Consider the following 14,002-nt stretch of genomic DNA (forward strand, 5'->3'; position numbering starts at 1 on the left):
AAAAAAATTATCTTCCATGTAATTTAAAGAGATATAGGTTTAAAAATTCTTAAAAGAATGTAGTCTAAAATATAAGATACATTCATCAGTGCTTTCTTTTTTGAAGTTCTATGGAAAAAACTAGCTAAAACTCACAAGTAATTTATATAAACATCAAATATCAAAAAATACTTTTCCAAAATCACCTATACAGTAGTATTTAAAGTTTTACATGAATAAAAGTGAAATCTATTCTCAAACAACATTAACTTTTCAATAGGAACAAAAATCATCCATAGTTCCGTTGCTCAAAGACAATCACTGTTAAGGTTTTGATGTAGTTCCATTTGGCCTTACTCATAAGACATCTTTGGGGTGGTCATACCATACCTACAAACTCTATTTTCCTTTTCCCCTCAGTGTGGTATAAATATTTCCTACTATCATACTTAAGTTCATCATAAGCAAAAATACCAACAAAAGAAAAAGCGCATATGTGGTAAAACATGCATTGAACATTATGAAAGATGACAGGCTCGGGGGGTCATTTTTTTCCAGTTTCTCAATGAGGGAAAAAGGTCTGTTCAAACCTCAATTGCATACATGAAAACCAGTAGTCACGATTCTTTTGTTCTGCATCACGAGAAGGTCTCATCAAGATGGGAAAAAAAAACAAAGAAAAATGTGAGCCAACACCTGCGCAAGTCAATTGTTGATGAGCCTAGAACGTTGGTACCTCTAAGGGGCCTGGCTCTGTTCTAGGGACATTCACAATCACCTCCCGTCACTTGGTGTCTGTATTCCTTTCTCTCCTTCATTCAGTCTTTCGTGGTTTCCCACTTAAGAGTTGGTTGTGTGTTCTTTTTTCTCTCTGATTATCTGAATACGATGTAAAACTGACATACAGTTTTTGTGGCCGTTAGTGTTAAAATTGAAAAAAAATTTTTTTTTTTAAAACAACAGAACCTTTTCCCTAAATTAAAGCTTACTCAGAACCTCAATACATAAAACAGAAAAAAACTTGACCTTTTTTTGGTTGCCAGGAGAGGAGTGGTGCAGAAATCAGGATCCACAACTTGAGGTTGAGAAAATACGTGAGGGGCTGTTTAAACCAATATTTGCTTTCAAATTACAGAACGTTCAAGGCAAACCATAAATTCTTACTTATGCTGATTGTTCTGCCAACAAAAATTCAGTTTTGTGAAAACGATTTATTACATGAGGAGTTTCTGACAGAAAAAAATCTGAAATTTTTTTAGAAATCAAAACACTGAAATAGTTTGGAGCCATTGAACTTTGGAATGAATATTGATTTTTGTGGCAACACAATCTCTTTAAAATGATCACTGTTCACTCAAAACAGTCTGAGGAAAATGCCTGGAATCTATAGTTGAATATATCTTCTTGTTTTCTTTCTTCTTTAAGGAAAGTTTATTTAGGGATAGAAAGAATGAAGTAAAAACTTACTTCATTTCTGGAGATGAAAATCAGAGAGAAAGTTAACTGGAAATAAATATTTTAACTGAGAAATTAAAAATGAGTCTAAAAAGACAAAACCGGGGATGCCTGGGTGTCTCAGTTAAGCATCTGCCTTCGGTCTGGGGTCATGATCCCAGGGTCCTGGAATCTAGTCCCATGTCAGTCTCCTTGCTCAGCAGGAAGCTTGCTTCTCCCTTTGCCTATCACTGCTTGTGGTAGGCTAGTGGTACCACTAGCCTGCTTGTGCCCACGCTCTCTCTCTGACAAATAAATAAAATCTTCAAAAAAATAAAAAAGACAGAACTTTCAGAATATCATAAATATGTTGTATTTCCTCAGCAATTCCACACTTAATGAATTGAGAGGGCAAAAAAAGAACCATTGCAAATTCTCCTAAGAAACCAACAAATTAAGAAATCCTTGCATTGCAGTGCTAAAGCGACAACTGGGAAATTTATAACATGACCTTTTAAAACCACAGAACCCATGGAAACCTGCCCATTGATCCTAGAATAAAACCCAAACTCCTTGATCTTCAGTCATGTTTTCCAGAATTCACCAGACCCTTCCGCTTCTTAGGGCCTCTGTCCCCATGCTTTCCCCTGTCCCAGGCCTTTAGTGCACGACTAGAACTTGTTACTTGTTAAATGGTGTCCTCCCCACCCCCCACCCCCCAACCAAATTCATATGCTGAAGTCCTAACCTTCAGTACCTCAGAATGCAACCTTATGCAGAAACAGGTCTTCGCGGATGTCATTAGTTAAGATGAGACAATACTGAGTAGGGTGGGCCTCTAATCCAATAACTGGTATCCTTATAAAAAGGAGAATTTTGGACACAGATACACTCCCGAATACCATGTAAAGATAAAGGCAGAGATCAGAGATCATCTTTGGCAAAGAGGGCCAAGACTCCTGACAAACTACCGGAAGCCAGGAGGCATGGACCTAATACCTCCCTCAGCCTCAGAAGGAATCAACCTTTTCTTTGTGACACCTTGATCTTGGTCTATCAGCTTCCATAACTGGGAGACAGTACATTCCTGTTTATTTAAGTTGCCTGGTTTGTGGTGCTTTGTTATGGCAGTCTTAGGAAACTAACACAGGATCCTCTAGTTCGTTCTTTCTTTCTTTCTTTCTTTCTTTCTTTCTTTTTTAAAGATTTTATTTATTTATTTGATAGCAAGCCAGAGAGAGAGAGCACAAGCAGGGGGAGCAGCAGAGGGAAAGGGACAAGCAGACTCCCTGCTGAGCAGGGAGCCCGATGTGGATGTGGGGCTCCATCCTAGGATCAGAAAGGCAGGAGCCCAACCAACTGAGCCACCCAGGTGCCCCTATCCTCTTGTTCTTTAAGCCTTGGCTTAACTGTCATTTTCTCTGAGGAACCTTCCTTGACCACCTAGATCCACTGGTATTTTCAATCAAAGCTCTTGTTTATTTCCTTCAAAACACCAAGACAAATCTGTAACTTTTATTGGTTGGGTTGTCTGTTGACATTGCCCCCACTGGGATGTAAACTCTGGGAGAGCAGGGGCTTGTGTTGTTCCTACCACCTTCAAGGGTGTGTGTGTGTGTGTGTGTGTGTGTGTGTGTGTGTGAACTGTTACGTGCATGTCGGATATAGCGGAGGTGAAGTTTTTCCCAGTAAGTCAGACTTAAAAATACTCTCAATCCTTTGTTTCATGACACTCTTCTGTCTGACTGGCAAATTTCCAAACATTTGCAAGTAGAACAAAGGGGTGTCATTCAGAATGCAAGAAAGAGAACACGCTGAGTGTCATCGCACTTCATTTGCTGGAAGTGAGGAACTTACAAAGAGTGGAAGCTGTAACAAAAAATTCTCTAAATAGCATAATCTCCTCCAGTCCCATCCATGTTGATGCAAAAGTTGGGTATTCATCCTTTCTGATGACTGAATAATATTCCATTGTATATATGGACCACATCTTTTTTATCCCTTCATCTGTTGAAGGGCATCTCAGCTCTTCCCATAGTTGGGCTATTGTGGACATTGCTGCTATGAACACTGGGTTGCAGGTGCCCCTTCTTTTCACTCCATCTGTATCTCTGGGGTAAATACCCAGTAGTGCAATTGCAGGGTCATAGGGTATCTCTATTTTTAATTTCTTAAGGAATCTTGGAACTGTTTTCCAGAGTGGGTGCACCAGCTTGCATTCCCACCAACAGTGTAGGAGGGTTCCCCTTTCTCCACATACTCTCCAACACATGTTGTTTACTGTCTTGTTAATTTAGGTCATTCTAATTGGTGTAAGGTGGTATCTCAATGTGGTTTTGATTTGAATTTAGGAGAAGGAAGGGAAAAATGAAGGGGGAGGGTTATCAGAGAGGGAGACCAACCATGAAATATTATGGCCTCCAAGAAACAAACTGAGGGTGTTAGAGGGGAGGGGGGTTGGGGGATGGGTGAGCCCAGTGATGGGTATTAGGGAGGGCATGTGTTGCATGGAGCACTGGGGGTTATATGCAAACAATGAATCATGGAACAGGACATCAAGAACTAATGACGTACTGTATGGTGACTAACATAACATAATAAAAAAAATATAAAAAAGTAAGCATCAGTTAAAAAAAAATAAAGTCAGTCATTTGAAAATACCAAAAAACAAAACAAAACAAAAATCTCTAAATATCCAGATCCAGTGAATTGTGTAGTCTGCATTAAAAACTTGAAATTTATTTTATTTAAAATATTTTTAATACTTGAAATTATTATAGTAGTTCTTTCTGAAGAACCTCAAAAAAGAACCATGGATGCCTTTTCCTTTTTTTTTTCTTTAATTGACACCTTTTCCTTCTGACTTTAAAAATAAAAGTATTACTTTAGAGTTTATCACCTTGAAGAAGTGATGAATATTTCAAAGCTATGGGGGATGGAATAGAGAAATTTTAGCAAAAAATGATTTACGAAGTTTTCATAATGTAAACCTTGCTTTTAGACAAGATAATCTTTTTCCCTTTTCTCTCTCTCTCTCCTGTGCACACACACACACAAATCCTATTTTTTTCCTTTTATTTATTTACTTTTAAAGATTTTATTTTTAAGTAATCTCCACACCCAATGTGGGGTTTGAACTTACAACCCCCCGAGATCAAGAGTCACACCCTCCACTAACTGAGCCAGCCAGGGTGCGGTGCCCTATCCTGGCAATTTTAAAGAATATTTTTTCCCTTACTTCATCAGAACAGGACAAAATTAATATTTACTACTAAGGACAGGGCAATATATCACTCAATTTAAATTCATGACTTTCAGAGAATAATTACAACAAAATGAACCTCATTTCAGTTTCTAGTGAAGTGGGAGAAAGCATTACATGAGGTAATAGTCAAGAATTTCTTCAACTTGGGACGCCTGGGTGGCTCAGTAGGTTAAGCCTCTGCCTTCGGCTCAGGTCATGGTCTCAGGATCCTGGGATCGAGTCCCACATCGGGCTCTCTGCTCAGCAGGAAGCCTGCTTCCTCCTCTCTCTCTCTGCCTACTTGTGATCTCTGTCAAATAAATAAATAAAATCTTAAAAAAAAAAAAAAGAATTTCTCCAACTTGATGCCTCTGATCCTTGAACTTTGACTGAGTGCTTTTCAATGTCATCACAGTTCTATTGTCTCAACAAAAATCCAACTTGACTGTATATTTATTTAACGTGGACTTCACAATAATATTCTCTGGAGTTCAGGACTATAGTTTATGTATTGGTCCAACTGCTTTTGCAGGTGTGGAATACTTTTCTATGATTTTATAATCCCCTGAATTATAACACCATGAAGGAGATGCTTTGTGAGCAGAACAGAGTTGTGTCATTGATAAGGTGGAGAGGATTGGGACATCCATTGACTGATGGATGAGAAGACTACTGATGTAATCAGAACTACAAATACTTAACACTTTAATGAGCCAGCCATTGTATTGCACATTCTTAACTTTAATGTGGTTATACATGGAGGGGACAATGTAATGGAAATTAACATGTCAATTTACTAGACTATAAGAAACCTTTTCGGGAGGCCAAGATTTTCAATGGTTTTGGTTCAGTTCCCAGCGCTGAGAAAAGTTTGTGGGCACTTAATAAATATTTGCTATTTGAATGATTATTTTATCAAACCATTCTTGTTAGAAGAATAAATGAAAAACCCATCTGAAAGAGGTTAACCTTGAATGTATCTTTAAATTTCTTCCTTAGTTGAAATCCTTCACTGCACAGAGATCAATCACTACAGGCCCAACCAATCACTGCTCTTACTCAACTTCTTTGAAAAGAAATTAGCTCTAATGCATGCAGATGGATCTTTTAGAAGGTTCCATTCCACAGGTGAAACATTAACAGGCCTCACTAAGGAGATCGCTATTTCATTACAGAAGACTGCTTGAACGATGGTTTTGTATTAGACCAAGGTGTCTGGTCAAATTTCTTTGGAATGGCAAAGGTCACTTTATTCAGGGACTTTCGAAAAGATTATATTATGCTACATCAATCCATTTTCCAGAGATTTATGAGTGTATGTATCTCATCAAAGGGTTAAGAAATATTTCTTGACTGTGTATATCAATACCATGTGGATTTGGGGGGTGTATTTATACTTTTGGTCTGTAGCGATACATCATCAAGGTTATAGGAACAGAGTGAAATTCATCCCATGCTTTATGTGTTCAGGGGCCTGAAAAATTGGAAACAGTACCCATGCCTCCGGGAGTTACAGGGGGCTCAGGAAAGGCAGGAGTCAGGGATGTCTGCCAGTCTGCTGGGTAGGTCAGCGAGGTGACAAATATACAAGATTGTTGGGAAAGATGTGATGTCCTCAGTTTTAGACGTGCATAATTTGTCGAACCCAAGGACCGTCCAGGAGGTAATGAATTCAGCCCAATGAATTCAGGCCTCAGAAGCTACAGATTTTGGAGCTAACACCAAATAAAGCTATCTGAAGCTTTGGCCTTGAGTGAGTGAGAGCACTCAAAGGGAAAGCACGTGGAATGAGAAAATGGAAGGGTTTAAGATGGAATGTCTGGAAACACCATAATTTAGGGGGCCGGCAGCAGAAGAGGTGCCGGCCAAGAAATAGAACAGGACAGAGGGAAGTCACTCAGACATCATGGAAAATGGGCAGCGCAATGGGCATTTCTACATGATACAGAGAGACTGTGCCAATGAGGACTGGAAATGGCACTTTGGGAAAATTAAAGGAAGAAATGCATAAAAATATCAACAGCCCAATTTCTGACTGGTGACATTTCAGGTGGCTTATCTTCCTCTCCCAACATTGCTGCATTTTCTGCATTCTGTACAATAAATATCAGTTACTATATATTAAAAAATAAAATACTCTGAAAAGTCTAAAATATTTCATGAGAAAAAAAGGGCAGGTGATTATTAATTCACAAGTATTTGGGTCTCTGTGTGCTGGGTACCCTGCAAAGGATAAAACAACAAAGAGGCTGGCTCTTGGTGATTTATAGGAAGAAATGACAGCTGATTAGACAAAAGGGAGGAGCAGAGAGCTGGCGGCGGGGGGCGGGGGGGGGGACAGTTGCAGGAGATGAGGCTGGAAAAGTAGCTCGGTGCCAGGTCATAGTGGATTTTATAGGTTTCGTTAAATAATATGGACTCGATGGGGCGCCTGTGGGGCTCTGTCGTGAAGTCACTCCTGATTTTGGCTCAGGTCATGATCTCAGAGTTGCGAGATGGAGCCCTGTGTCTGACGGAACGCTGGGTGTGGAGCCTGCCAGAGATGCTCTCTCTCTGCCTGCCTCCTTTCTAGCCCCGCCCCCCACCTCGCTTGTGCTCTCTTTCTCCAAATAAATAAATATGTAATAAAAAAATGGACTTTATCCTGAAGGTTACAGGGCGGTTTATGAGAAGCAGAATTAGGGTTAGAATCATGCTTTATTTGAAGTCAGTTTTCTACTGCATTGGACAGTAGCGTGGCTGCTAACCCAGAGGAGCCCAAGGGTGGGCATGGTTGGCAACAGCTGCCTTTACTGGTCACAGGGAGTGCAGTGGGGATGAAGGGGCCAGGCCCACATGTATTAGCATCAACAGGTCAGTAGGGTACTACCCATTGGATGTATGTTGGGGGAAAGAAGACATGACGAACGACTACTGGGTTTTTAACTTGTGTCCCTAGGTGGGTAAAGGGCGACAGCCGCCCTACAGACTTTGTCTATAAGGACGCTCAGTGCCTGGAGTGGTCAATGTTCTATGAAATAAGGAAGCAAGTGTCTGTGTCAGACAGTATTACAGGAGAGGGAAGAAGCAGCAATGTGCATATGTGAGATCTGTTTCCGAGATCACAGCCACGAAGCAGAATCCTAAACACTCAGCCATCTCCTCATCACATATGCACACTGAGAGACTTTTATTTCTTCCAATCCACAGAATTCAATACTTCAGTGGCAAAGAGGGATGTTGGCGCTATGTTTTTAGAAGTGTTCACATGCAATAGCTCCCAGGAAGGGTCTTTCTTGGTGGCAGAGAGAAGTTGGGAGAAGGCTGGTTAAACTGCAGTTGAGGGAAGAAAGAGGTATAATTAGATGAGAATTGACACTGTTAAGGCAAAGGACCCCAAAGCGGTAGGTCTCAAATGAATTGTGCTGGTGTGAGCTCACACACCCTGAAGGGAACAGGTGCTGTAGTTGTATTCTTGGGTTCTATCACTTGGCATTGAAAACCGAGGCCTTTGGTCGAGCAACTTGACGGAGCAGGCCCAGCTACTAAATTAAAGGGGCCAAATCTCAACCTGGCTGAACGAACGCATCACAGTACGAAGCCCCTCTCCTGGACCGGCCAGGATTAAGCCATCTGGATGTAAGATGAACTCACACCCTTGCGCACCTCCTCCTGCAGTAAAGGAACTTCTGTTGCACCGGCGATAACTCGGTCTCGCATGTGCTGCTGTAGACCGACCCGGGGGGGGGGGACACCCCCTTTTATCACCTTCCCTACGGAACAGAGCGCCAGGTGGTGCCAGAGATGGCGGCAGCCCTCCAAATGGTGACACCCTCAACTCCTGACGACGGTTCAGTTAAGGTTAAGGTCGCCGGTCCTCGGCGGGCCCAGTTCTTGCGTGACTATGGAAGTACTGCTGTCTTGTCAGTTCATTGTTCCTTTTATTCCTTGGAGGCGGGCATGTCACAGAGTGAAGTGTCATCCCCCCTGAAAAGAGCGGTGCTCAACACCACTCACACCTGCCCCACCAGCTGGAAGGCAAGCGCCCCCTTTGCTCCCCTCGCCGCCCTCTGCCTCCTCCCCCTTCCTTCCTTCCCAACCTCCAGGTAACCCCGAGGGTGGAGGCTCGGGTACCTGCGTTCCTCTCCTACCGCCGCTAGCTTCTGGCCAGAACCGAAGCAGGCGCCCGGGTCGCTCCCGGACCACCCCCTTCACCCCCACCCCCACCCCCCACCCCCCACCCAAGCCTCGGCGGTGTGCGCGGCGAGCGGGAGCGTCCCGGTGTGCCAACAACAGACTCACGAGCAGCCGCTTGTTGCTCCTGCTGCCGCGACGTGGGGAAGTGAAAATGAAATTGACTTTTCCGAGAAATGATGAAAGCGGCGCGGCCCGCCAATGAGCGGCGGCGGCGAACTTCCGCACCTCCCGGCCGGGCCGCGCGCGCCCTCCCTCCGCCTCCACCTCCCGCTTGCACAAGCTTGAAACAAACACTGGGGAGGAAGGGCGGAGGGAGGAGGGCGGAGGGGGGGAGGCGAGGGAGGGAGGGAGCCAGGCAGGGAGGAGGGCGGGGGGTGGGGGGATTTCCAGCCTCAGCTCTTCGCAGTTTCCTCTCCTTGTTTTGCTTTCGATCTGGACTGTTCTCAGGCAAGCCGGGGAGTAACTTTTAGTTTTGCTCCTGCGATTATTCAACTGACGGGCTTTCATTTCCATTTCACACACCCTAGCAACACTTAAACCTTGCGGAATTGTATTGGTAGTGTGAAAAGCACTACCGAGAGGTAACATTTTTCAAATAATAGTTGTGACTGTGCGTGTGTGTTTTTCTCGAGGGCATGTTTGTGAGGACTGGAGGGGATGTGTGTGTGTTTGTGTGTGTGTGTGTGTGTGCACGCGTCCTGACGGTTTGACACAGTGTTTTGCAGGCGGAAAATGCTGGGGTTCATGAATATTAATACCGATTTTTGGAGGAACGGTCGGAGCTCTTATGGATCATCTGATTTTAGGGGAAGCAGGTTCTGCTGCTGTTGCTGCTGCTGCTGGGGCTGCTGAGGCTGCGAGGAGGAGGAGGAGGAGGAGGTAGAGAGGGAGGAGGAGGAGGAGGAGGTTGGTGGAGGTTTAATTTCACTTTTGGATTTGCAGACGGGGAGAGGTGGCTCCATGGACACAGACCTGCTCTGTGTGATTCTGCGCCCCAGGTGTTGTGTGTGTGGGTGCAGGTCCGCCGGAGTCGGGCCTCCTTTTAAAACAAAATTGTCGTGTGCATGTGTCTGCGTGCGTGTGTGTTTACAGACGCGGTCCGCCACCAGATCGAAGGAGGGGAGCGGGTCCTTCTCGGTGTCCGGCGGCGGCGGCGCCTCTCTCCTGGCAGCCCCAGCGAAAACAAGCAGGAGCCCGCCGTCCGCCCCGCCGCCTGCTCCCCGCGCCCCGGCCAGGAGAGGCGCCTGGCGCCGCGGCCAAAGGAAACTTGGTGGGGCGCCCCGCAGCGGTCCCAGGGCTCGCCGGCCCGCGGGACTGGGGGAGCGGCCGCGGGCGTCGGGTGCCAGCGGCCGGAGGCGGCGGGCGGGCTCCGAGCGGTGCTGGGCGCCGGGCCTGGCCGGCACGCCCGGCTTCCTGGGAGCTGGGCCGCTGCCGCCAGCGCCGCTCCGGAGGGACGCCGCGTCCTCCTTCCCGCCGGCCAGCGTCCGGCCTGGCCCGGGGGCTTTGTCACTGCACTTGTCCAGGCGCGCGGGGAGGGGCTCCGGCGGCGCGTCCCGGGAGGACGCCGCGCGGAGGGGTCATCCGCCCCGGCCGCGGCCTAGCGCCGGGCGCCGCCGGGTCCCCCCAGGCGCCCCCGGGCCGGCCTGGCGCGCTGGGCCTGACCCGCCTCGGCTACGGAGCGGGCGAGGTGGGGGCGGGGAGCCTCCGGGGACCGAGCGGCGCCCTGCTGGCAGGCGTGGGGGCGGGCGTCCCCTGGGGGTCCAGGGGCGCGGGCAGCGGCGGGGTGGGGACGCGAGTGCCCGCCCCGCGCCCTCCGACCCCGCTCTGGGCGCCGAGTGGCATTCGCCCGCCGGCCGAACGTGGTTGGTGCACAGCCGTGGCCGCCACTTCCTTTCCGCCTCGCCGGCCGGGCTCGCCCACCGAGCGCTGCCCGCCGCGGCCAATCGTGGCGCCCGCCCGCCTGCGGCCGCGCTCGGTGCCCCGGCCTGGGGGCCGGCCCCCGAGAGGGGCTCGGGCAGCCGCTGCAAGTTCCAGGGGCCTCTGGGTGTAACTACGTCCCCTCGCCAGGACGCGCCGGCATCTGTCTTTGGCCCCAGGTCTCGGTACGTTTGCCGCCCTACCCCCTTGCCCTGTTAGAGGGGGAGAAGGGAAGGAGGCTGGCAGCCCGAGCCGGGCGCGGAGACGGTGTTCCGGGCGCGCGCCCGGGTCCGGGGGTGTAGGCAGAAGCCTGGGGCATCAGCCGTACATGTGCCCCCTGGGACTGGCAGTCGGGGTGGCCGCACACGAGCGGGGCGGCGTTCACTCGTATGCAACCCCTTAGTGGAGTGTTTGGAACTTGGGGACATTTTTTAGCCGCTCCGTCCCTCTGCAGCTTCCTCCCTCCGGTGCGGCCGGTGGGTAGGGCTCCCCGTCCTCGGTCACGGAATAAGAAAACGCAGAGTCTTTCTCCAGGAGGAAAACTGCTGGCATTTGCCTTGTGCCACTGGCCTCTCTGTTGCTGCGACTCGGTCTGCTTTTGATGAATGGCTAGGGAGGGTGGAGGATAGTTACATTTCCTGTTGTGGATTTTCAGGAATCGCCAAGGCTGCTGTCAAGCCTGCCGTCATTTATTAGTTTTCAGACCGATTGAAAATGGCACTGGAGCTTAGGAGCCTGCACTTTTTGGTGCTCGCTGGGCAGGTGCAGACAGAGGTCTGGTGACAGACTTGAGTTCGAAAGGTGGGTCGTCTCGATGTCAGGCAGATGCGCGCTCCCCACCAGGACCTGGAAGGGATCTCTTTCACTTCGGGGTGCACACAGATTCAGGATTCTCTAGTTTTCCCAACGCCATGTCCTTCCTTTTTCTTCTTCTTTTTCTTTTTTTCTTTTTTTGGAGGGGGGAAAGAGGTAGAAATAGAAACCTAAAAAATCCTAGAAAAATTTATCTTTTCTAAGGAAACTTCGGAGATGGAATATTTGGAAATTAAACGGGCACTTCTGCGGGGTAACCTTGGAACGTCTATTGATTGATGGATGGCAAAGTCTGGAATTTCCCAATTAGTGAATGATTATAATTTATAACACAGCCTGTTGTGTAAGAAGTTAGATTTTGGCCTCTTGGATTCAGGAGTTCTGTTCTGTGATGATTTGTAATTGCTTCCTAATATTAAACATTTATATGCTTCATTCTCAGTGACTTGTCTTTTTTCTTTTGATCTTCACAAGTTGAAGATAATGTTGCATATTTCAGACTTACCTGTAAAAATGTCATGGTAATCAAGAGTTAGAGTTTGTAGTTAAATTGGAAGCAAATTATGGCAAAGAAATGGTTGTCCTAAGGTCCTAACAGCTCTATGAACCATGGCCTCACTTTTCTCTTCCTCTGCCTTCTGAAGTCCTTTATTGGGCAGATGTTGAATATACCCAAGTGAGTTAAACCTCACAAGGAGTAGTGGAACATTTGAGATGTAGGATTTTTATCTTTTGGTGGGCACTCATTGCTTCATGTTTGCAGGGACACTGTCCTTTTATTCCTATGATTATTGAATATGAGCTCTGTTGTTTCTAGAACATTTTCGCTCAATTTCCTTTTGATAGAGAGCAGAACTCTAAATGGGGTATCTGGGACATGGTTCTGTTTTGTGCTTTACACCAAAAAGGGGAGTAAAGCAGATGAAGGGCCTTATTTATTCATTTAATGAATATTCCTGGGATATTCAGTAAGCACCAGACACAGTTCTAGGCTCTGCGGGTTCAACTCAGAAGAGGAGAAGAATTTCCTTGCCCTCTGGGGAAATTGTATTGTAATTGGTGAGCTGATAATACACAACCGGTGATTACCTTTTGGGGTTAGTTCTGTGGAAGGTGATGATAATACTTAAATGCCTATCTGATAGGGTTGCTTTGGGGAACAGATGAGATACTGGGTATGAAAGAAGGTTGTATAAGTTACAGCAATCTACAAATGTGTAAGGCATTAACTTTCAGAATTCTGTCATTATTTTTAATGTGAAAAAGCCAGGAAATCAGGACTGAACAGTGACTTTCTTTTACAGACTTTGCAGCAAAAAGGATTAACTTCTTCTGAGAGTATATGGATAATGGCGAGGAATTAACACAGCATAGCTTTTTTATGTAAAGCATCAAAGAATTTAATAGTGAAATATAATATTGTCAGTGAATTTTTTCCTGTCAGAAGAGAATTAGATGGTATCCATGGAGACCAAATGATATGGAAATAACAGTGATGCCAATGTATTTTCTCTCTTTCTCTCTCTCTCTCCATCTTTTCAGGCTCAAGGTGCTTTAGTGTGAATTTTCTTCACAGTTGCTTCAGACTCTCTAATTCACTATCTTTATTATGGGTATGTCCCTAGCTGATTTTAGTATTTAGCTGTAACATCTTTTTTTTTTTTTTTTTTTTTTTAAAGATTTTATTTATTTATTTGACAGACAGATCACAAGCAGGCAGAGAGGCAGGCAGAGAGAAGGAGGAAGCAGGCTCCCTGCTGAGCTGAGAGCCTTATGCCCAGGATCCTGAGATCAGGACCCCTGGCCGAGGCTTTAACCCACTGAGACACTCAGGTGCCCCTAGCTGTAACATCTTTAAGGGAATTCAGTTAACTTTAACTTACTGAATGCTTACTGTATGCCCAACACTGCATATGTGTAATAAACGGATAGTATATTTTAATAAACTATAACATCTTAAAGTACATAAAGTAATATATAAACAGAATGTAAATTGCCGTGAAGTGTCAGTTTTATTAAGAATAAAATCAGTTCTTCTCTTTGTCTGTATGGGACATCAGGTCCTTTTCATATGGGGTAGGAGGGCAGGGCCCTCTGCTCATTTGCCCCAGATGTGTCCTGCTTTTGTCCTGAGTGTGATTGCTGTTGGGTGCAGAATGTCTGCCCAAGGCAGGGTTCAGGAATAGCACTCAAGGAAGTGGATGCTGGAAACGGAAGTGAGGAAGTTTGAATAAATCTTGATTTTTCAACAAAGACTGATAAATTACCTATAATATACCAAGAGAGATATACCAACAGCAAATCCAGCCCTGGGGCACCTGATGCCAAGCCCTATCCTGTCCTGGGGACTCTGCTAGGCCCCGTGGGCTACAGGCAGCAGGCCCCTAGCTGCCGGCATTTTACCTTCAAGCATCCTTTTTGAGTGATTTTCCCCCTCAC

The 14,002-nt window shown here is 46.1% G+C and overlaps 1 protein-coding gene and 1 long non-coding RNA gene across 6 annotated transcripts in view; one reads left to right on the forward strand and one right to left on the reverse strand.

The window, feature by feature from the left end:
• Positions 1–7,279: 7,279 nt before the first annotated feature.
• LOC116581969 lies at positions 7,280–9,082 on the reverse strand. 3 transcript variants are annotated; one of them, XR_004282321.1, is made up of 3 exons: positions 8,939–9,082; positions 8,291–8,583; positions 7,280–7,969 (listed from the first exon to the last, which is right to left on the reverse strand). It is a non-coding gene; the product is annotated as an uncharacterized LOC116581969 (long non-coding RNA). The 3 variants fall into 3 exon arrangements; XR_004282320.1 differs by having other exon boundaries at positions 8,303–8,583; positions 8,939–9,076; XR_004282319.1 differs by having other exon boundaries at positions 8,405–8,583; positions 8,939–9,051.
• Positions 9,083–9,192: 110 nt separating this feature from the next.
• Positions 9,193–14,002, forward strand: part of IRF2 (interferon regulatory factor 2) — an 82,134-nt gene continuing 77,324 nt past the window's right edge. The window contains exon 1 of one of the 3 annotated variants that reach the window (XM_032329309.1): positions 9,193–9,414. The gene's annotated coding sequence lies outside the window, so the exon portion shown is untranslated. Of the gene's footprint in view, positions 9,415–9,739; positions 9,832–10,859; positions 10,936–14,002 lie in introns of those variants that run through there. The other 2 variants (XM_032329310.1, XM_032329311.1) reach the window with 2 other exon arrangements.

The sequence above is a fragment of the Mustela erminea genome, chromosome 21, assembly GCF_009829155.1.
Source record: "Mustela erminea isolate mMusErm1 chromosome 21, mMusErm1.Pri, whole genome shotgun sequence".
In the NCBI taxonomy this organism is placed as follows: Eukaryota; Metazoa; Chordata; class Mammalia; order Carnivora; family Mustelidae; genus Mustela; species Mustela erminea.